A 23,837-nucleotide genomic window follows, 5' to 3' on the forward strand; every position below is an offset into this window, starting at 1 on the left:
GTGGCAGTCCTGCTGATGTCATCCAATGTGAAATACACCTTTGGGGAAAGGGTACTCCAGTAATCTCCATGGCACTTACTATAACTGTGTAGTGCTGTAGTGTACCTAAACTAGGTAGGTAGGGGTTCAACTCCCAGACATGACAGGTCTGTGTGTGTTTGTAACTTGTATCCTGGGTGGAGGTGGATGTGAGTGTGTGACAACTGGGCCCAAATGGGGTGTGTTTTGCAAATGTCTTTTATGGTGGCCCTATATCACAATGCCCATTGTACAGGGATAACAGATGTGAAATAGCCGAGAGGCTGGAGTGCAAATCCATAAATCATACAAGTGACATCACGGCCAGGGAATCACAGTTAGCAACCCCAGTACTACCCAGAGCACACTCTCAACCCATGTCTCACACACACACACACACACACACACACACACACACACACACACACACACACACACACGCCGAGGCAACAGCTAATATGTGTGTAATACACTGCATATTGGTGACTGATAGTAACTATGGAGTGATTGCAGTGGCATACAGAGGGCATGGTACCCTGTCCATCTGTCCAATAAGCACATACATGCAGACAGTGCATCTTCCCCATGATCCCCACTGGACACCTGCAATACCTGTGGTGCCATCACGTGACCCAAAAAGGACATACCATGCCTGAAAATATGCCCTGTATGGACAGATGCCACTGATGTCAGGGAATGCCAGTAGCATGCTATCAATGTAGGTGCAGGGTTAACCTGCTGTCCATTACCAGTTCCTGCCACAGGTGGCCACGACTGGCACATCTGATGATACTCTGTGCACACAACATGGGCCTGACACTCCAGGTACAGTTCCACATGTCACTGTACATGCATGTGGGAGGTGTGCATATCCCAGACACCGTCCATGCCATGGACCAGGGAACGCATGCATGACAGGCGATGCACAACATTGGCCACACGCAATAGCCACCCAGGTGACTGGATGGTGGATACAATACCCACCTGATGTGGACAAATGCAGAAACCACAGACCTGAGCCACAATGCAGACAACTGCCATGTGGCCTGATGCCAAGGTATCACCTAGCCTTGTATAGCCATCTTCCACAGTCAACCACCACATACCCTTGCAGAAATGCACCCATGCATGTCAGTACTGACACCCTATGTGTTTGTGTGTGTGTTGTATGATGTGTATGATCACATCCACACTCACTACAACCCCCAGTGGCATACTGACACATGCTGTCTGATGTCAGACACCTCCCCATACCCTTTGCCCATATAACCTCCGTATGACCCATGTGGTGCATGTGATACCTGTACAGTAATGTGTTGTGGCAATCGTACCAGTGATGAGCTGTATCCCTGGCCCTGCCAAGTATGTCAGTGTGTGTGCGTCCCTGTGAGAGTGTGGCTGTGTTGATGCTGACACCTGTTCATGAGGACAGGCACATGTACATCACCTACCATATAGCTACCATATCCCTGTTGCAGATGTCACTCACCATCACATATATGTTCTGCGGACTCCACAACAGGTAACCTATGTGGCACATCCAACAACTGCATAGGACTGTGATAGCAGTACATAGTCATCAGTGGTTTGATACTCTGTGTTGATAGGTGTGTGACACAAACATGCTTAGGTTTTACTCTCCCACCCCTCCCTGACTTGCCGGTGCCTCTGTCTGCCTCCCTCACTCCCTCACTAGTGGATGTGGAGACCTATACCTGCTTTTTTTAGGCAGCAGCATGTGTATTTTAGGTAATGCTCGTGATCAGCTGATGGCCTCTGCATGAATTGCAGCCCTCCCCTAGCTGATTGCATGTGGGGCAGCTGTGGTAACATTCCCATAGCCAATTGAATGGAAACACACTCCAATATCTAGGAGCATCATTTTTGTGTTGGTCCTTTTCAGTCACTCTGAGCAGGAATTTATTCTGTTGTTTGGCAATTAGCATCTCAGATAAAGTGAGGATTTACCTCTGACAACATACACTGTGGAAACAGGCCAACACACAGAAGGGGGATGTGCCTGACCTGACTACAGACTGTAAGTGCTGCTATACTACATTCAGAGTAATGTTGGTTTAACAGGGTGTGTGCGGATATGGCTGCCCTACATATATTAATACCTGCCATGTTAGTTGTGTCTTTATGAGGACTCCACATCTGTAGGGTCATCTGCTGACTGGGCAGTGTGTGGTGCCTTTGGTGTCATGTGCTACCCACAGAACATGTGTCTGTGAACTGCAGAAGGTAGTGTGAGGATTGCAGTCTGTAGATGGTGTAAGCCATGACAGTTATTGACTTCATATCCCTCACAGGACATATGTTGCAACAAACCCTGTTGCAATAGTAGATGTATGCTGTTATCATATCAGTGTGTCAGTATTGGCTCTGTGCATGTGCTTCCAGCCAAACTCAGTCAACCTTTGTACATATGTCATGCATTAGGAGATGTGTATGTGCTGTACACCATAATTAGTGTCATCTTATCTGATAACAAGCCAGTGAGATATCAGACTGCTACACATGTTATGTACAGTAGCAGTTATATTTGATGACATAACCTGTACATACTGTGGTTGTTTGTACAGTACTGAGGTCTGTGTAGTTATGGTGAATGTCTACAGTGTATGTATTGTTAATATGTACCTTAGCCTGTGTACAGACTGTGGTAGTTGCCGTCGTCCTAGGTTCCATCCTATCTGATGTTACATGCTGCTCCACTGTATGTTACCGTATTGGCTTACATGCTTGTAGGACCATACACGCACATGTCCCATACCACAGTAAGCCATCAGACTAAACTGTGTAGTGGACCAGTATATGTAGGGTTAGTGTGTGAGTGGCACATATGAGGATGGTGTTGAACAGATAGTCCATATACTGTAATATTATGCTAACTTGCCATGTGTGGCTGTGGCTGTGTTCTCATTGGTTGTGGTTATGCACTGTCACACAGGTGTATCTTACCCTGTGCTGTGACATGCCTGTGCAGCCTGCTATATATGCAGGTACATGTGCATTCTCCCATAGGAGATGTAGGCCAGTGTTGAGCCAGTCTGCCTGTAGCCTGCACTGTCACACAGATGTATCTTACCCTGTGCTGTGACATGCCTGTGCAGCATGCTATATATGCAGGTACATGTGCATTCTCCCATAGGAGATGTAGGCCAGTGTTGAGCCAGTCTGCCTGTAGCCTGCATAGTACATTGTTACATGCCTAACAGCATACTATACTTGCCCAGTGAGATGGCATGGGCAGATGTTTGTTAGATGTACTGCTGCCGGGCTTCCCTTAACAGTCATGTATGTCAGACAGAGCGGTGGGATGCCGTATAGATGTATGTCAATACCTAGTGGGTAGCATGTGGCCATGGCACCCCGTACCAGTGGTTATTACGTGTCAGACCAGACATGGGTGTGTGGCTGCATAACCTATGGTGGCATATATATACCAGTCGTTATGTGTTATATCCATCTACATGGCTGGTAACATCGATATTGTCAGGCATGGTACACATGTTTTGCACTAAGGGATACTGTGTATACCTCTGGACTGTACAGAGTGTGTCAGAATATCCACACATATTGGCCAATATCTCTGCTGCAGTCGACACGGGTGGTACGTGCTAGCAGCGGTACTTCCCTATGATGTCCTTAGGATATCTGTCAGTAGCCAATGGCACACATGTGAAAAACAGATGTGACCTCCCACACACACCATGTCTATGAAGACAATCCCAATTACAGTAGCAATAGAATATAGAACTGCAATAGTACACAAATAAAGGTTTTCCATTTCTGCACACCTGTGTGTGGGTTTTTTTCCTATGACCTCTCTGTGGGTATATGTTGCAGGCAGTGATTGTCATTTGTATGGGTGGCCCATACAGTGTCCAGTTTTTCAGGTGTGAACTGTAGGCATAGTGGCTGTTCCATATTTTGTGCACCTTCTTCACATGTATATATATATATATATATATATACATATATATATATATATATATATATATATATATATATATATGTATATATATATATATATATATATGTATAACTGTATCTGCATATATGTGTCTATGTATATGTATCCTGGGGATGTTGATAGCTTCCACATTTTACATTTCCTACTTGAGCCGGACTGTACTGCACGATATGCTAGCAATATCAGCCTGACATCATACAGGTGGGATGTAATACTGTTAACATCTTGTGGCCATGTCATGTCAGGTCCTGGTTATGGGATCTGCAATACTTGGTAGTGTATTGCAGGGCGGATGTGTTTTGCTGTGGGGTGGATATGCCTATTTGTACAAGACGTATATTGTTTGGGGCCTCTCAACCCCATTACCGGTGTATGTGGACATATTTGTTTTTGTTAATCTACCACTGCTATCTACAGATGTATGGCCACATATACCTATATAGATATATATCTGCTTATATATATATGACTATGTCCATATATAACTACATATATATATATATATGTATATATATATATATATATATATATATATATATATATATATATATATATATATATATATATATATATATATGTGTTCATATATGTACGTTGCTGTGTATATGTAAACATATAGGGGTGAACATATGTATATGCTTGTGGACATATATGTTATTTCTCCATTGTTATCTACAGCTGTATGTCCGTATATACACACACACATGTATATATATATATATATATATATATATATATATATATATATATATATTTATACATACATATATTTATCTCTCTCTCTCTCTCTCTCTATATATATATATATATATATATATTTATATATATATATATATATATATATATATATATATATATATAGATAGATATATCTATCTATCTGCTGACATATATATATATATATATATATATATATATATATATATATATATATATAACCTGCCATATATATTTAGACATATAGATGTAGACATACATATCTATGGCTGTAGGCATTTGCATGCATATATATACATATATAGATAGGTTGTATCTGTTTAGATATTAGTATATGTACACACACACATACATCTAAATGTTGGAATACATTCTCTATACTGTTTAATGACTGGACTGGATGATATGCTATTGAAAACATTAAGGCTATATGTTTCTGGTATGGCTTAGTGGCAAATCCCTTTGGTTATGGTGTGCAGAGTCCTGGGTTTGATCCTTGCGGAGGCTGTTTATTTTGTTGCTGGGCAGAATACTGGCTGTTGGATACAGAGTGATTAAGGCACTTTAAAGCAGTTGTAAGTGGGTTTGCACAGAGCTAAGCAATGCTAACTTCCGGTTAGTTTCTTGCACTCAGTTAGCTTCTAAATTGCTTAACCTGTTTAGGCAGTGCTTACCCCCGTGCAAACAGACTTAAAAAACACTTACTGCTGCTTAAAAGTGCTGACTCCTGCTTACCCCTGTGCTAATTTCTTTAAAAGAAAAGAAAAAGGGGTTGATAGGACAGTGGTAAAAAAAGGGGGCACAAAGAGGGAAAGACAGTAGGAAAAATGGCCAGGGATCAGGGATGTGCAGGAAGGGTGTAGGGAAGGTCCATAGCTGCCCATTTCTTCTACAGCAATAGCTGTGCATATACACTGAATTTGGGGGTAGATCTGGGCACTCAAACCCCTGGGTGGGGTTGAGAGCAACAGTAATTGATTGTGATGATAATTAGATCAGATTACATGTGTCTAGTGGACATGTGTGCGAAATGGACAGCTATGTATGGGGTGATATTTTTTTGTGGGAACAGATTACCCTTTTTTTTTCAGGTGAGAGTGGGATGTTGGGGAGGGGTAGTAGGTATATTTGGGGAGGTAGGTTGGGTAGGTTAACAGACAAGACAAACAAGATGCATACAGGGGTGGTGTATGTCACATGTGTGGGGTAAACACCTTGGACGGGGAGGAGTGTTTGGAAGTCACAAGCCCTTGAGCCCCCAAGTAGAAACAGTGGTACTGAGGTCCCCACCCATGGGCAGTCACCACTGCACCTTCATGGCCCCAAATGTGGCTGTGCTGGGGGCTGGGTAGGGGGGGCAGGCTCACCCTCTAATTGCGCCATGTGGCCCTCAAGCTGGAGTAGCTGGTCTCGAATCTCCTTGTCAAGCTCCCTATGCACCACAGCCAGGACCTGACAGTGGGTGACAGGTACCTCTCCGCCCCCCGCTCCCTGGGGGAGCTGAGTCCTATCCCCTGCAGTGGTTCCACCCAAAGATGGTGCAGGGCCAATGGAGGAGGAGGTTCCAGGATGGGCCCCAGATGTGCTCGTGCCCGGTGCCATGACTAGGTGAGGTGGGACAGGTGGGTCCTCTGGGACCGACCTTCCCATACAAGCTATGGTGTTGCAGTTTTAAGAAAGATATCGGTTGGTAATAGTCAACAACATTCAGGATTAGTTAGCATGCATTAGTATTCCCATTAACCCAAGACATCAAATTTACAACAGGTGCAGAGCGAGCAGAACACATGCATATATGGGACAACAGTGGCCATTACAACAGCATGCAGGCTTCATTGATGGCAACAGGCCAACAATATGAGAGTATTTTAACATGGTACATGCATAGAACCAAATGTGAATATTTATAAACCAATAGGACATATGTCCCAACAAAAGTTTGTAGTGTAAACGTACCCATTCAGGTGTTTAATTAGGTTATTGTACCACATATGGTGAGTGTGAGAGAGAGAGGTCAATTAACAACTAATATATCCATGTAGTTTCACAACTTTCTTAGTCGCTGCAGTGATCTGTCCCTTACATGTATTATTACACTACCCAATGTCCTTACTTTGTACAATGGTATGTTTGTAGATTAATATCTACATGGACTGTGTCTTACGTATAGTCTACACCTCTTACCTGTTATAGCTTTTGAGGAAATAATTTTTAACACTACCTAACAAGTTCTACACATACTCCCAGATTCTATGCTTGTGGACAAGTATATTAGTGAAGTGTGTTGTACCTACATTCTACGCCTCTTACCTGTTATAACTATGGGGAAAATGTTTGTTAACACTACCTGGCAGATTCTACACATACTCCCAGATTCCATGCTTGTAGACAAGTATATGAGTGAACTGTATTGTACCTACAGTCTACACCTCTTACCTGTTATAGCTGTGGAAAATATTTGTTAACACTACCTGACAAATACTTCACATGGAGAGGATCATAATGGAACTCATAAATAAAGACATTGGGGACCTACAGACACTGGATCCTACCCAATTTGGCTTTGTCAAGGGCAGATCCTGCCTCTTGAACTTGGTCGACTTTTTCGAAACAGTCACTAAGGCCATTGATGAGGGTAAGGCAGTTCACACAGCCTACCTTGACCTAGCAAAAGCGTTCGACACAATACCCCACTCAGGCATCATAGAAAAGCTCACCAGCTTAGATGTAAACCCATATATCACAAGATGGGTTGCAAACTGGCTCAAGGACAGAACACACAGGGTTAGAGTTGCTGGTGCCATGTCAGACTCTAAGCCGGTCACGAGCGGTGTCCCACAGGGCTCAGTCCTGGGCCCCTCTTGTTCGGCATTTATTTTTCTGAAGTGCAGGCAAACATAGGGGATTGTGGTTGACAAAATTTGCAGATGACTGCAAACTGGGCACCATAATTGACACTCCATCAGACACAGACATCCTCCAGAAAGGTCTCATAGAAATGGATAACTGGTGCCAGAGCCATGGCCTTAAGCTAAATGCCAAAATGTATAGTCATACCCTTTGGGAAAAACAAGGTAACTAATTACCACATAGGTGGTAATCCATTAAACACGCAAGAAGTTATCAGGGACCTGGGGACCCAAGTTGACAGTAACCTCTCTTTTGACACTCACATTGCCAAAGTGGTTGGAAGAACTTCTACATTGCCCACCTGATCATGAAGGGATTCACATCCAGATCAGGAGAGGTCATTGTACCCCTGTACTCTTCACTTATCAGACCAATGATTGAGTACAACGCCCCATTGAATGTACCTTACCCGACACCTGCAGCAGTTGGAAAGACCCCAAAAGTTCCTCACCAAAAGGATAAAGGGGCTCAAACATATGTCATACGATGCCCGACTGAAGAAACTCCAGCTCTATTCAGTCGCATACCATCTGCTCAGAGGTGATCTGTGCCTGACATACAAGGCCATGCCCAACCCGAATTAATGGACATGCTCCACCTCAAAAATCCAAATCCACCAGAGCCACGAGCAAGAGACTTAAACCTCAACACGGATATAAATAGGACGTGCTGGAGGGATAGATTCATCACCCAGAGACTCCCTACACTATGGAACAGAATCCCAGTCCATGTGAGGCAGAGCCCCTCACTGACTCTGTTCAAGAGAAATCTTGACGAGTGGATGGGAGATCGTAGGTTTACCCCGGGAATCATCTCTGTATCACTGCTGGACAGAGGCACAGCAAATTAATGGGTATAGTATTCTCATCCTAAGGGGTGGTGAAAGCCACACACACTCTGGCTAGGCTTATAAATGCCCAGGGCAGATAGCCTAGTATGAACCTATGAACCTATGAACCTATGAACCTAAGCCCAGATTCCATGTTGATGTTATACACATACCTAACAATCCGTTATTGCACACACTTTGGTCAAGGCTTGACAGGCTGCAGGTGTTAATGTGACATATTTTGTAATAGCTGTCATACGCATTGGGTGAGATGCTATAATGACAGGTTTGTTTCCATATACATTCTCTTTGTATGTTCAGGTCTGACTATCCATTATATGTCAGTATTAGCTGCCTACATTTCTTGGATCATCACATTGATTTGTCAGGGGAGCAGGTTATCGGGCAACAGATTTGGGCCATTTATCTGGACATGCTGGACAGATCAGATCAGTTGAGGGGTATGACTATGCATACAGGATACTACCTGAACATTCTGCCACAGTCTGTACAGTTGATGGTTATGATTATGTTTACAGTGTACTATCTAAGCATTCTAGCAAAATCTGTACAGTTGTTGGGACTAATTATGCATACAGCTTTCTATCTGAACATTCTCGCAAACTCTGTACAGTTGTGGGGTATGACTATGCATACAACTTGCTACCACTCCCAGGATTCTAACCTCTGCTGTGTGTGGTAAAAATTTTACAGTTGACATCACAGTACACTGTGCTATCAGGGAATTCGTGTAAAGCATTCCAATGGTTTCTGTCTAAGTCTCCCTCAGTTGTTCTATATGACTGTCCTGTTGGGACTTCCAACATTGTGATACTGAACTTCCTAGACATTTTAACTGCATTCAGCAGTGTGTGTAACACTGCTTAATACAACAGTACTATTTATAGAATGCAACACTACAACAACATATGAAAGCAGAATGTACACAAGCTTACGTACTGCTATGATGGTTTAGTGGTTAACTACTATGATTGTAGTATACAGGGTCCTGGCTTTAAGCCTTGCAGAGGCTGTTTATTTTGTTGCTGGGCAGAACAGGGGCCGTTGGATACAGAGTGATTAAGACACTTTAAAGCAGTTGTAAGCGGGTATGCGCATGTTTGCACAGAGTTAAGCACTGCTAACTTCCAGTTACAGTTTCTTATACTCAGTTAGCTTCCAGATTGCTTAGTCTGTGTAGTCAGTGCTTACCCCCATGCAAACGCACATAAAAATGCTTACTAGTGCTTACATATGCTCACTACTGCTTAGTTATGCTTAGACCTGCTTACTAGTGCCTTATTCGTTATGACACTGATACGTCACATGTGCATTTCCTGCAGTACTCTAGTTCATAAATATGTGTGATTTAGTGGGTTTTGCAACAAAAAAAAATGGTTATAATATGCTTTGCCATGTAAAATAGAGTGTGCTGCAGTGGGACTCTAACAGGGAGTGTCTGCTCATTAGGCAGATGTTCTGCCCACTACACTATTTCTGTGCTGCTTCATTTGCATATATCTTCCTTCTTATCCTCTTCAGCCTTTTAAGCTGCTTTAACCGTAGCTTAAGTGATGGGTATACCTGCGCACTTACGGTTAGCTTTAATCAGATTTAAAAAAAAATAAAAGGGTTTCTTCATTTTATTTATATGTACTGTTGCTGTTGTACACATGGGCAGCTGTTGGTGGGGATGTGCGGACACCTATAAGCGATATCGCTCATGTCTTAACACTTTCTGCTGTTCTACATTGCAGGGGCATGTTTATTCTGAGAGCTCTGCTCTCAGACATGCCCCCTGCACTCGTACATGCTCCGTGTAAGCCTGGGAGCTCGGGCAGTGTGCCTTATTAATATGCATGGCGCACTGCTGCCCTGCTCCTAAACGGGCGCTTCCATGCAGGACTAAGTTAGTCCTGCATGGAAGATTAGTGAATCCGGGGGAATGTTTAATATTTGTTATTGCTGTTAAAATATTACCCATTAACAGTGCCTTTTCTTTTGTCACTCTAAGACTAGAACAAATTAAGCCCCTTTTTCACCTATTTTGTTCAAGCATTTTAGAGGAGCATGATGATAATTTGCATAAATGATGGTAAAGCTGGCTACAATACAGCACTGATGAGCTCACCACGTGGGCGGGGTGAAGCTGATGTTTTGGTGCACCATACTTAGTTGTGCATCCCATTTTCATTGTTTTTAAGAAACTTGTTCAAGTTTCAACTTTCACTTTTTGTAGGCTTTTTTTTTTACTTGTAAGAGGCGCTGAGGTGATGGATGGTAACATGTTGATTGTGAGCAGATCACAGTCTGCAAATAACTGTGCTGTCACTGATTGATTGTTTCACCCTCTCTCATCCTTGGTGCAATCAAACAAAAAAGTTTCTCAGAGGACAAACAAAAAGGAGAAGACATGCATCTCAATGTCACATCCTTTATAAATGCGTTCTATGAACACCTTCAGGAATGCATGGATCATGCAATCCCAAATAAAACCAAGACCCAATCTTCCAAAGGCAGACGTCCTGTCTGGTGGACCCCAGCCATAAACAAACTATACAATAGAAGGAGGAAGCTACTACATTAGAGCAAAATCCCAAAAAGTGAAGGCATCTCTGATCAGTATTAGCAAAAAACTACGGGCACACATAAAATCATCTAAGGCCAGCTTTGAGAGAAAAATTGCACAGGACACTAAGGATAATCACAAGGATTTCTTTAGTTATGGTAGGAACCTGGGTGGGAATTCCCAGATATGCTCAGAATTAGTCCAAAATGACAAAAAATACACCAAACCCACAGACATTGCCAACATCCTAGCTGACAGGTTCAGGGCAAACTTCTCTCCCCCTCTCCACCAAAAGGGCAAATATCTATCCCAGCAGAGTGCTGCCCCCCTGACATCTCAGATGCTCAGGTAAGAGCCGCCCTCTCCAAAGCAAAAAACACAGCATCAATGGGACCAGACAGTGTCCCGGGCTGCATCCTACATGAATTCCAAGAAGAGCTAAACCCAAACATAAAACTACTGTTTAATCTCAGCCTTACTACAGGATATGTACCCAAAGAGTGGCGTACAGCAACAGTGGTCCCTCTCCACAAAGGTGGTGCCTCAACGGATCCTGGAAACTATCACCCCATAAGTCTGACTAGCTTGGTCTGCAAAGCTATGGAAAGGATCATCATGGACCTCATAAATAAAGATATTGGGGACCTGCAGACACTGGATCCTACCCAGTTCAGCTTTGTTAAGGGCAGATCCTGCCTCTTAAACCTGGTTGATTTCTTTGAAACAGTCACCAAGGCCATTGACGAGGGGAAGGTGGTCCACACAGCCTACCCAGACCTCGCAAAAGCCTTCGATATAATACCCCACTCGGGCATTATAGATAAGCTCACCAGCTTAAATATAAACCCCTATGTCACTAGATGGGTTGCAAACTGGCTCAAGGACAGAACCCACATGGTTAGAATTGCTGGAGCCATGTCAGACTCCAAACCAGTTACAAGTGGCATCCCACAAGGCTCAGTCCTGGGACCTCTCTTGTTCGGTATATATTTCTCGGAGGTACAGGCCAACATGGAAGGACTGTGGCTGACCAAGTTCGCAGATGACTGCAAACTGGGCGCCATAATCGACTCTCCAGCTGACACAAGCATCCTCCAAAAGGGCCTCATAGAAACAGACAACTGGTGCCAGAGCCATGGCCTCAAGCTAAACACCAAAAAGTGTATAGTCATCCCCTTTGGCAAAAACAAAGTACCCACAAGTTACCACATTGGTGGTAATCCATTAAGTACAGAAGAAATAATTAGGGACCTGGGGACCCAAGTTGATAGCAATCTCTCATTTGACAACCACATGGCCAAAGTGGTTAGAAAAACATTTTATATAGCCCACCTAATCATGAAGGGATTCACATCTAGATCAGGGGAGGTCATCATGCCTCTTTACTCATCCCTCATCAGGCCCATAATTGAGTACAATGCCCCTTTTTGGATGTACCTTACCAGACACCTGCAGCAACTGGAACGACCCCAAAAGTACCTCACCAAGAGGATTAAAGGGCTCAAACAGATGCCATATGCTGCCCGGTTAAAGAAACTCCAGCTCTACTCAGTGGCATACCGCCTGCTCAGAGACGATCTGTGCCTGATGTATAAAGCCATGTCCAACCCGGAATTAATGGACATGCTGCACCTCAGAAAATCCAAATCCCATCGAGCTACGCGACTTGAACCTCAGCACTGAAATAAATAGGACATGCTGCAGGGACAGATTCATAAACCAGAGGCTCCCTTCACTCTGAAATAAAATCCCAGTCTAGGTTAGGCAGAGTCCCTCATTGACTCTCTTCAAGAGGAATCTTGATGAGTGGATGGGAGATCGTAGGTTTACCCCGGGTATCACTTCTGTGTCACTGTTAGACAGAGGCACAGTATACTAACCTCGAAAAAGGGCATAGCAAAATTAATTTAAAATGGATGGCGAAAGCCAAACACACTCTGGCTAGGCTTATAAATGCCCTAGGGCAGATAGCCTAGTATGAACCTATGAACCTATGAACCTATGAGAAATGTTGCTGCTTTTCATAACTGATCGGGAGGAAGTGTGAGCTGGCCAGGGATCACAGGCTGTGATGAAGAAAGGTGTTTAAAGCATATACAGAATATTATAATGAAGATTGTATGCACTGAATATTTACTTAAATATGTCACAAGCTTTAAAACCGGAAATATGACCATAAGGCAAGGAAGCATTACTGCTCTTGGTTAATGGCTTAATTTCCTGAGACCCATCATTCACCAGCTAATACTTCATAAATTAAAAGTCTGAATACATGTAGAAAGCTACTCCTACTCCTTGCATATTCTTAAACAGATAATTTCACTAATCATCAGTGTACTGCTTATATATATATATATATATATATATATATATATATATATATATATATATATATACCCTTCAATGGGAACTACTTTTGGGATAATTGTTACCATTTCCCAAAGTGGCTGGTAATCTCACAAGAAATCCTCTATGCATTTCTTACTAGTCATGTCATACATGTAGAGAAAGGTAAGATAACAAAGTGTTTTTATAAAATAAAAAAAAATGGTATTTCTTGTTGAATGATAATCATTAGGATGGCATATTAACCTGAAACACATAGCTTTGTCTCAAGTGTATGAAACTGTATAAAATTTACAATTGTGTTTCCATAAAATACCGGAAATATGTAAAATGTGATACCAGCACCATGGCAGAGATGGATAAAGACCTGATTGAGGCCCAGTTATTCCAGGCACAGTTAGCAGCTCAGGTGCATGAGGCACTGGTAAGGGGAGAATGGACATGTCCATCCTGGCGAGGGGTATGTGTACTCAGATGCAAATCACAGTTCATTCCTAGTAGTGGATGTGATACACAAGAGCTGTTGCCCTTATGCTGGCAGGGGTATTGGCTAAGTTACTGAGGAGGCAAGATGATAAATCAGCAGGGCCCATTACCCCACTGGATGTTATAAGGGGAGGGCAAATTAAGGCACTGAGAAGAATTACTTGGCAGCAATATGATACTGCCCCAGCAATCTTAATCATCTCATTTGATCTGAGTATGTATCAAAATTAGTCCATGGGAGGAAAGAGAACTTGCTAGTAAGAAAAGAGCATGGAGGCGCTTGTGAGGAGTCAAAAAAGAGATAAAAATGCATAAAATATAAAATATTGTGGAAAAAAACACAATAATAAGACTAAAGGTTAGGTAATTTTGTATTTTCATGCTTTGACTTAAAGTTAAAAGGAAATTTAAAGTACAAAGATGTGACTTTTTTTAAAGCAGGGCACTTGTTTCAGGTTTAAAAGGCGAAACTGTGACTTGTTTTTGTGCAGAGGGGATGATAGGTAAAACAACTACTGTTACAGTTAGCCAGATTAAAAAAAATGAGGTCTATCATTTGCAGTCTAAATTTTGATTGGTAAGCCAGGAAAGTGTGAAGGAATTTTAAAAGGATGATGATTTCAAACATTAAATTATTTCTTAAGATATAGACACATATACAGTAATAGAAAACACATATACATTAATAGAAAATAAACCATATTAGTATTTTTCATTTACACACATTTACATGTATTGAATATTGCAAAGATACTCTCTTTCTTTAAACAACTGTTATTTACTCCAGCATTACACAAAGTGTTCATTTTATGTATTTATTTATTTATTTCACATTTGTTGACTGGGGTAGTCTGACTGAGCCAAAGCCCTTTTTCAGCGGCGGCCCAGGGAGAAAGTCTCCACTTACAAAAGAACAAGTTAACAACAGCAAAAAATATAATGCAATGAAAGTCAATAATACAATATTGAATGAATACAGCACAGAGCAAACATTCTGACCTATTGTCAATTGACAAGATTTACATATATGTAGAGGTACCAATAGTATGTAGTCAAGAAAAATACTAGAAATAATGGTGGAGTAAGGAACAAAGTTGTACAACAATGCTTGTAAGCAATTAATATATAAAAGGAGAAGTAAGACATAGGGAGGAAATGTTAGAGAAAAGTACTATATAAGAAAAGAAAAAGTTAGGAATATGGGGGCAGTCATTAAGCAGGGAAAAGAGTACAGAGGTATTAAAATAAGGGTAAAGAGGACAGAGGCACAAAATGAGGAGTAATTTGGGCTATAGAAGAGAGAAGGAAAGGGGTTTAAGAAAGAAATACAAGGGGATGTTGTGGGTAGGAGGGGAAAGGAAGGAAGGAGAGATAGGTTTGCTATTCATGGAGGGTTTATGCAGGGGCAAGTCCAAGTGGTATTTAGGTGATTTTTTTAAGGCATTCTTAAATTCATGAGATTGACATATTTTTCTAATGGACAGGGGCATCTTATTCCAATAAAGGGCAGGTAGGTAACTATAAAGATTTTGGCTTGAAGATCATTTGGGTGTGTAGATTTCAAGGTAAAATTGAATGGAGCTCCTAAGATTTCTTGGTGGTGAATAGGAGGAGACTAAAAATGAGATGCTGGGACAGGACAGGGGCGTGTGCACTATAGAGTGGATGATAGTGAGTTGGAAAAGTAATAATTGCTGAGGGAATTCTAACAAGTTGAGAGTTTTGAGAGCAAGACAATGATGAGATTTAGGTGGGAGTGCAGCAAATCTGGCAATGTTGTTATAAGTAGTTTCAAGTTTCAAGAGAAGATTGGATTGTAGTTTAGTTAGTATTTGTGCAACATAAAAGAGATTCGGTAGGAGATAAGCATGAGCAAGAGTCAGTCTGGATTCATTTGACAATAACTTTTTATTTCTATATAATAGGCCACGTTTTTCATGGGTTTTCTTGATGCATTGGAACACATGACGGTCAAATTTAACTTGGTCATCTATAATAGCACATAGAAGCTTAGTATGGGATTTGGCTTTAGTGGTTGTGTAATTGAGGAATGTAATGGTAAACGTTGCTTTAAGGTGGAACAATGATTTTGGGAGGAAAAGTAGGAGTTTAATTTTGTTTAGTTTCAAGATAAGATGATTTTTAGTGAGCCAGTTTTCAATTAGGTTTTAGGACTTTTGAGTGAGGGTATGAAGGTCTGAGAGCGTATCAGATGTAGTGATGACAGTGGAGTCATCCACATATGTATAAGGGGTGAGAGTGGACAGGAGATATAAAGGTGATTAATAAAGATGTTAAAAAGTAAAGGCCCAAGTATTGATCTGTGAGTGACACCCGTCCTAACTGGGAGAAATGGGGAGTGAGAAGAAAGCCATTTAACAGCTTGCTGTCTGTTAGAAAGGTAGCTTTGGAACCACGAGACAGTAGATGAGGAAAGACTAAGGTTAGGAAGTTTAGAGAGTAGCATGGGGGTGAGAAACAATAGCAAAAGCTTTAGAAAGATCAAGAAAGACACAGGAAACTAGCTTGTTAACATCTCTTGCATGGGCTATAGAGTTTGTGAAGGCAATAAGGGCTGTAGAGGTACTATGGTATGAATGAAAGCCATGTTGTGTAGGAGAAAGCAGGTTGTTCTGTAGGAGGTAATCTAAGATTTGTTGATGTATGCATTTTTCAAATATCTTTGATAGCATGGATAAGATTACAATAGGCCGATAGTTAGAAAGTTCAGTACTATTTCTACCTTTGTGGAGGAGTATTGTGTTTCCATAGAGAGGGGACAGTGGATTCACTTGTAGAGCAGTTTATAAGGAATGAAATGGGGTAAGCTTTGGAATTGGCAGCAGTTTTTAGGAAGACTGGAGGCAGGCTATTTGCAGATGAAGAACAGGGTTTCATTTTTTTGCAGTAGATTTTTGATGAAGTTTGTGGACAAAGGTTTTAGATATAATTTGTTATCAAGTTTTGGAGGAATGGAGGCGTGCACTGGTTCTGTGGTGTTTGTAGTTTGTATGAGTTTGCTTATGATATCTATAAAGTATGAGTTGAAAATGGTACCAGTCTTTTGTGTAGTATTATTAGGGCAGGGATTTGGAGTGGAGGAGTTACCTGGATGTAGGATCTGATTAATAAAAAAATGCCAGAATTTTTTTTTATTTTTGTTATGATTTGTTTGTGGTTGATGGTAAAAAAGTTATTTTGTCTAAGTTTATTTATTTTTTAGTATGACTGCATAGTTCTTTAGATGTCTGGTAGTGGGAATGTAGTTTGTTTTTTTAGAGATGATATGTCATTTCCTATTGTCTCTAAAACCTCACTTTCTCCTCCTGAACATTATTCTGCATGTATTGATCCAACAAATTGCATTTTTTCTATGTAATTTCCTCCTTGCATTTTCTAAAGATCCCAGCTCTGGTTCTTTTATCTTTTTATAATATTTACTAATTCAATTACAGCTGATTTAAATTTTAATTAATAATTTCTATTATTTTTTAAACCAATATCATTAAACTTACCATCGCCTTTATATGGCTAGAAAATTCAGATCTTTCATCTCAAAAGAAGCATTCTCTTAGATACAACCATTTGTCCTCCCAACCTTTCTGACAGAGTACTTGTAGGAAATTTTTAAAATATGCCAATTCATTAAACTACCAAATAAATGTGTTCTCACTTAGCTCGCTGTTTCCCTTTACACATGCAGTAATTACTATTCACATGAGGAAAAATCCTCTGAAGTCTGTTTGAGGTATAAATTTACCTATGCAAACACTTACTAGAAACATTTCTAAACCTTCTAGACTTATATGACTATCTTGCTATGAAGATCAAGCTCATAGAAGACATTTGAAACCGTCATTTTGGTATCTTGGGTGTGTTTCATGGGCTTTATGCTTTCCTGCAGTGAAATTGTTTTATTTTGCTTTATTTGTTGAATTTTGCACATTTTATATGGTGGTAAACAAGACATATTAATTATTTTAGTAAGATTCTAGTTAAATATTTAGCTATTAATTAGTGTTTTCCTAAAAGCTGTCTTCTTGTAACATGTACTTTACACTTTCTCTGTGCAGTATTTTAACTTCTCTACATTTTTACTTTCTTATGCTAATTTATTTAGTTTATTTAAGTAAGTAACTGCATTTATTAGGCTTGTCATGGCTGTTCTTATTAACTGATGAGTAACTTCTGAGGGTTGGTAGCTAGATACCAGTACCCTTCTCTGAAACCAAAAGCACGCTGCACTAAAGCTAACATTAACATTGGTTCTTGCACATTATTTAGCTTACTTTTTTAAGACTGCAAAACCAATTGCAATTATCTTTGCTTGGTCTTGATGATGGCACACAGTACTATATTAAGAAGGTTGTAGCACCAGAAGCTGCAATTAGCGTGTCCCGGAAAAATATTAGTGTGTGTGAATACAGTAGTATAGTCACCTTGCAGTTATTATTAATATTCTAGCACTGTAATGTACTGATAGAGGAAAGCCAGAAACTAAAACTCTGCTCTGTGGTTGTTTTGTTTGAAGGTTTTTTGGGATTGGCTGGTGGCTGTCCATTGTACCTGGTAACAGTATATATTTTCTACATGCTCTAAAGGTCAAAATTGTGCAAGCAAACAAAACAAAATTCTTTTTGTTATTTGTTTACGAATATATACTGGATTTTTATTTGTTGTTTAGTAATATATATATATATATATATATATATATATATATATATATATACTGGATTTTTGTTTACCAGTATTTATTTTAAAACACGACAGGATCAAAGTGCAATAGTCCCATCCATGAAAATATTAGTGCTAGTAGCGTATCATGAGATCATTTTCCTGCTGGCCATAACATATTGGTAGTAGCCTGGCCCATACGATTTATTGGTCTGCAATAGTGCAGGTGCTGGTGCTGTAACTATACTTATGTAGCCTGCAAAATAATTTTGTCACCAAAAGTGTGTGTGTGTGTGTGTGTGTGTGTGTGTGTGTGTGTGTGTGTGTGTGCGCGCGCGTGTGTGTGTTTCTTTGCAGCCACTATTCTAAAGTATATATTGCATTGCAGTTATTTTTTAAGCAGAACAGTAAGGGATCAGGCAAAAATCACTTAATCCAAAGTATGAAAAAATGTCAAAATCACATCTGACAGAATGCAAAGCAAGGATTCAACCTGCACTTATGACCAAAGATGAGATGCAGCCCAATGAACTTAGAGACAGCTTAGCAGGAGCTATACTTGCCAGACATGCAGTCCATCTCTTGTGGACCTCAGAATGCACCTTGAACTGAGACTGGAGCTAGAAATAAACTCCTTGAGGCAGCTGAGCAAATGAAACAACTAGAGGTACAAAAGGAAAAAAAGAGCAGAGAGATAGAGACTGAGAACAGGGAAAGGCTGAATATACAGAGAATGGAGAAAGGATGAGAAAAAAGGCAGTGCCAGCATGAGGGGGAGGAAATGGTCCATTGCCACTGTGGCATGAATATTGGGGGTGGGGCAAAAAATGAGCCCTGGAAGTCAGTACTAAATTGCCTTCTCAGTATAAGGAAATGTAATATTTTTATAGTTTATATGATCATTTTAAAGTGTGTGTGTAAATAGACTAGACTCGGTTGGTAAAGTATTTAAACCCCTCAGCTCCAAGGTAAGGCATGGCAGTGAAACAATACAAACCTGATGTTTTGTGGAAAATTTATATATTCACACCAGATGAGCATAGGGAAAGAAATTTAATGAAGACATGATAACAGCCCAGGACTAGAGTGCTGGTGAATTAATTGCAGAACTAATTACCTAGTTGCAAAAGGGGGTGGGGTTGGGTGAATGAATGTCAAATCGTTGTCATTGTGTAGTTAATTAATCAAATCTGACTCTTTTTGACCTCAGGGGTTTTAGCATGCCACGCCTGTCTGTCAAGAAATGCTTCTTTAAGTCCTCACAAATTCATATTCATTACTTTAGTAATGCTGACGCTACAATGTAGCCTCTGCTGCCTCATTCTTCTTCTGCTTTCAGTTTTGCTCAGCATAATTGTCTTCTCCAGTGAATCCTGTTTTCCCAAAGTATCTGAGTTTTAATTTTTCTTTCATGTCTTACAGTGAATAAAATTGATTTATTATCTTAAGTATTGACTGGCTTAACTAGCATGCAATTCATTGAATTTTTAGAAGTTTTCTTCATCACCACAGTTCCAAAGCATTGATGCTACAGCACATGCAGTTCAACTTTCACAGCCATGTTATTATTAGGAAAACCATTACTTTATCTATCCAGGCCTTTGTTGACAATATGATGTCTTTGCCTTTAATCTTAACCAGATTTACCGCAGTTTTCTTCTAAAGAAGCAACTGTGAATATTGAATTATAGTAACGTATGTACTGCATTTCTGCCACATACACTGAAGGATAGCTAACTGCTGTTAGTAGTCTGCCATTGTTATGCACGTGCTCTTTTATTTCTAAGGTACTCACATGTCTGGTACCATCCTAAGTTAGTTTCACTTGTTTTCCTGCTCACTCTCTTTCTATACTACTTCCGCTCCTCCTCTCTGCCCTTCTGCTTATATTCTTACCCCTGTACAACCTAGTATACCTCTGACTGCTGTCGATCATTCTCACCCTTCTGGCCCTTACATGACCTTCTTTTCCCTTCTCCCCTCTGAGCTTGTCTGTTACATTTCTCCCTCAATCTCATTATACTCTGTTCACATTATACCATGCTTTGTAGTATGGCTCTGTAACATTGTTCTCTGTGTCCTATCCCTCTGCTGTCCTATTAACTTTTCACTAAACCCCTCTCTCTGTGTTTGTTTTACAGCCTGCTAAGCCCTTTCTTACTCGGATGCTTCCCCCAACCATGTGGAATCCACATTAAAAATACAGGGATTACAGTCCCTTAAGGAAGACCTCCTGGATGGACACTACACCAAGAATCTAGTGTACAACAGATACCTTTAGTGTGAGGATGATTGTTTTACTTGCTGTGTACCTCTGAACAGATTAGTTAGTGTTTAACTGTATGCTAGTTTTTCCTGCAGCATGCACATCAGCTGGCCATTACCGCCATACTTTTTAAACCCCGCTCGCATTATTTTAGTTAATAAATCGACTGCAATTCCATGAAAATGCAGTATAGATCCTTCCTATCCCAACCATTCCCCAAATTTTACCCAAGTAGCTCTTGAGCTCTGTGATATTTGCCTTACTTCTTGCCTATACTAAAGTCACTAGAGATAAAGAACCATCCCTCTTAATATTTCCTGACTGCTGCCAACTCCTAGTAGACACTTAGCTGAGACTCCCAGTAGCTCAGTGTGAAAGTGCACTACTGTCTCACTGATTGATTCTGGTGGCTGTTCATTTCCCCATCCTGGTTCTACCCACTCCATTCGCCTTGCGGGCTCGCTCTGCTCCCTTACCCTTCCCCCATATCCCACCCGCCCCCACTACTCCTACTTTCATTATAACCTTCTCTCTCCTCCCCTTCCCCTTTGAACCAATCCAATCCCAACCCCTCCACCTCCCATCCTCCACTAAATTAAATACCCCCTCCCCCATCCTAAACCTCAATTTTCTGTACTCACAGCTATACCCCTCCCTCTTACAATCGCATACATCCCTAGAATCCAGTTATTTCCTTTGTACTCATCTGACACCTATAAACTATGCCTTCTCCACTGCCGCAAAGTCTTCTCATCCCCTCCATAGGCTTACTACTTCTAATTCCTCTATTCCATGCTACCTCCTATTCCTCTTGCAAACTCCCCTCCTTTTTCTTATCCCCCTCCTCCACTTCTCCCTCCTATCCTCACTCTATCAGATCTCACTTACACACTATATCCTCCTTTATAGTTCAACCAATCCCACTCCACTACTTCAAACCAAAACTTTTACCCTCCTCAATTAAGTACCACATACCCAAAGCAATATTGTACTTTCCACATACCACAAGGAGCAAATCTAAAGTCCTGCTCCCTTCCTCTTTTGACTGCCTCTGCTTAGCAGGAGACATTCACCCCAACCCCGGACCTAAGACTATCACAAATCCCACTCCCCCTATCACAACCAATATTACCCATCATAAATATCTCAAGCTCCTTACCATAAATGCCCAGAGCCTAAAAAACAAAACAGCCTTCTTCCATGCTTGGCTTTACCATACTCTACCTGACATAGTAGCTGTCTCTGAGACTTGGCTAAAACCCTATATTACCGATTCTGAAATTGTACCCCCGGGATTTCAAGCACTCAGATATGACCGCCAAAACAAAAAAGGAGGAGGAGTAGCCTTAATTCACTCTAGCCTACTCTCCATCACTCCTTAGCAAAACCCCACTCCTCAGTTCAATAATGCTGAACTAGTCATAGGAATACTAAAAATGAATAACTATAAAAGTATTTGTGTCATGGGCCTCTATATCCCCCCTGGAAACAATACCACCATTCTTGAAGAAATTCTTCTATGGGTCTCAACAAATATTAAGCTTGAGACATACATATTAGAGGATGTGAACATTGACTGTTACAAAATCAATACTAATAATCCCTCCATATCTATAAATCTATTTAATTTCACTCATCTTACAAATGCCATTATCAGACCCAATAAAAACAAGCCCCCTGGTTCCACTCTGGACTGGATCCTAGTCTCCCACCCTAATAAAATCTTACATTCAGGCACCCTACCAGACTCCATGAGTGACCACTTGCCAGCTTTCATCCATCGAGCAACTCACTCTTCCCCACTCCTACACCAATATATTAATACTCGTAACCTTACAACCTTTAACCCTACAACTTTCTCCAATACCCTCAAACTAACAAACTGGGACAATCTAAAAACTCTTCCCCTAGATAAAGCCGTAGAATTCTTCAACACAACCTTCTTAGATATCCTGAACTCCCAAGCCCCATCTAGAACAAAACAAATAAATCCTAACTCCACCCCATGGCTAACTAAAGATACAATTTCACTTATGCAACAAAGAGACAAAACCTGGAAACTCTACCACCACAATAAGCACCCTGACACCATTCTAAATTATAAGCAGCTCTGCAACCTAGCCAAAATGCACATTATAAAAGAAAAAAAATACTATACTAAACTCCAGTCAAATCATTCCAAAAACCCCAAACAATTCTGGAACTCCAAAAATTCTCTTCTGAACCCAGGCACCAAAAACAATCCTTGTCCTGATACCAGTAAAACAGACACAGCAATAGCCACCTTATTCAATCACTTCTTTACCATCTCTATAGCAGAACTCACCAAGACCTTCCCTAATCACATCTCCTCCTCTCCCATCAAATCCACTTCCCCTACCTCAACCCAACCTTCCATCCCCAAAACTCCTCCCACATTTCATCTCAAACCCATCCCCACCTCTTACATACACAAACTTATCTCTAAACTTAAGCCATGCTCCAACACCCCTGACAATATCCCCTCACTCTTTCTAAAACTTGCAGCAGATAGTATCGCCATCCCTATTACCGTTCTCATTAATAGGTCCATACAAGAATCTTTTGTCCCCAAATTGTGGGGTGCAGCCTTTATCCTACCCCTCCACAAAGGAGGCAAGAATAATAACATCTCAAATGTCCGACCAATAGCCATTCTCTCCGCAATCTCAAAACTTCTTGAAAAATGCATCCGCCTCCAGCTCATGCCTTACTTTACCAATAATCAACTCCTTACCCCAACACAACATGGGTTCTGTCCTTGCCATAGCACTATAACTGCTCTTCTCTCTTTCCTAGACATAGTAAACCATGCCCGTGACTCTGGAAAAATTGCATCCACAGTCCTTCTAGATCTCTCCAAGGCATTTGACACTGTCTCCCATTCCCACATCCTGAATCACCTTTCTAACCTTAATCTCTCTCAGAATATCCTAACCTGGTTCAACAGCTACCTCTCTGACAGATCTCATAGGTTCATAGGTTCATAGGTTTATACTAGGCTATCTGCCCTAAGGCATTTATA

Source organism: Protopterus annectens, chromosome 4.part1 (genome assembly GCF_019279795.1).
Source record: "Protopterus annectens isolate FY-2018-M chromosome 4.part1, PAN1.0, whole genome shotgun sequence".
In the NCBI taxonomy this organism is placed as follows: Eukaryota; Metazoa; Chordata; order Ceratodontiformes; family Protopteridae; genus Protopterus; species Protopterus annectens.